The sequence below is a fragment of the Neovison vison genome, chromosome 7 (genome assembly GCF_020171115.1).
Source record: "Neovison vison isolate M4711 chromosome 7, ASM_NN_V1, whole genome shotgun sequence".
NCBI lineage: Eukaryota > Metazoa > Chordata > Mammalia > Carnivora > Mustelidae > Neogale > Neogale vison.
Window position 1 is genome coordinate 90,555,757 of NC_058097.1, and position 1,858 is coordinate 90,557,614.

Here is a 1,858-nt window from a genome sequence, read left to right on the forward strand (position 1 = left end):
TCTTTGAACAACATGTCCATCTGTCTGAAACATCATTCTGTTCCAAGCACTTAGAAACCCTCCACTACCTCCTCCTTTGTACAGAATGAGTATGACCACAAGGCATCAGTAGCCCAAGAAGGCCGGGGGCCAATGTAACTATGAACGAGAGAGATATGGTAGCTAACCAAGCCTGAACAAATTAAGGTAACAGTAGGGTATGAGAAAGTTCAGCTTCCTCCAGCAAGGGGAGGACGGTTCCATGTTATATAGGGTGTCACGTACACTCATCTGAGAATATCGGGTAAGAACCTTATGATTGTCTACGGCCATACCACCCTGAAGGCGCCAGATCTCGTCTGATCTTGGAAGCTAAGAAGGGTCGGGCCTGGTTAGTACTTGGATGGAAGACTGCCAGGGAATACCGGTTGCTTTTGCTTTGATCTCCAAGAGGGAATTTCTTGGGACGGTGGGCTACTGCAGGCTGTGGATGCTACCTTCACGGAGATGGCACAACCTCTCTACGAACTGGCTAAGGGAGGACTCACTATGGTAGAGTGTGGACAGCTGAGGCAGAAGGAGCATTTCGTGAATTACAAAGAGCCTTACTGTGTGCCCCAGCATTGGTCATCCCAGATGTTACCAAGCCCTTCCACTTGTATGTGAAGGCAGGGCTGACTAAAGAAATTTTGACTCAGACTCTAGGGCATGGTGAAGGCCAGTGGTCTATCTTAGCAAGAAACTAGACCCAGTAGCAGCTGGGTTCCCTCCTTGCCTCCGCATAATTGCCGCAACAGCCCTCCTGGTTAAGGATGCGAGTAAATTAACTTTGGGCCAAAATCTTGTTATAACCACCACACACGCGATTAAGGGCCTTCTCCGGACTCCACCAGACCGATGGATGACGAACGCCCAAGTAACGGGTTAGCAGGCCCTTCTCCTCAATGAACCAAAAGTGGCCTTCCGACCCCCAGCAGTGCTAAATCCAGCCACACTGCTGCCAGAAGAGCTAGCTGACCATCCACACGACTGTGGGGAGGTCTTAACCCAAGTCACAGGAATAAGGCCGGATCTCAGAGACACTCCCCTCCCGGATGCGGAAATGACTCTGTTCACAGAAGGGAGTAGTTACATGGTCAGTGGAAAAGAGGTATGCGGGGGCTGCAATGGTTGCTCCTGGGCAGAGACTCTGGATAACGGCCCTGCCACATAGGATCTCGGTGGAAAAGCAAAGCTGATTGCATTCACCAATGCACTACAGATGGCCGAGGCCACAGGCACTAACTGGAAACTACAGTGTGCCTACTGGCCCCAGAGCTCTGAGCAAGGAGAATGAACCAGACTCTCGAAAAGACCTTGACAAAGTTAATTTTGGAGGCTGGCGGTGGATAGAAAATCTCCTTCCTTTTACTCTCAGGGCACGATGTAATAAACAAGGTGACCCCATTTAAAATAATGTTTGGGAGCTCTGTCCTAGGTTACAGGAGGTTGCCCTAGCAGAAATGACTGATCAGTCTATACCCCAGTCACTGCAGGCATTACAGTCTGTCTTAAAAAGAAGGGATCCAAACTGCCTATACTGGAACAGAGACGGTGGAACCACATCCTTACCAACCCGGGGACTTGGTATGGATACGTCGCTATCAAGTGGGGAATTTGGAGCCTCGTTGGAAGGGACCATTTACTGTTATCCTAACCACCCCCATGGCAGTAAAAGTGGAAGGCATCAGGGCCTGGGTTCATGCGGGTCATGTCAAACGAGCTGAGAGTAAGGATGCCCTCCAGAAATGGGAAATGCAGCCAAAAGACCCTGCTGACCATAGACTGAAACTAAGACTAAAGAAACTGTGAGTGTATTGTTGCTATACTAAAGAAAATT

General features: G+C 49.5%; 1 pseudogene; it reads left to right on the forward strand.

Annotated features, from left to right (window-relative positions):
• Nucleotides 1-300: 300 nt before the first annotated feature.
• On the forward strand, nucleotides 301-419 carry LOC122914656 (annotated as a pseudogene).
• The last annotated feature ends 1,439 nt before the right edge of the window (nucleotides 420-1,858 follow it).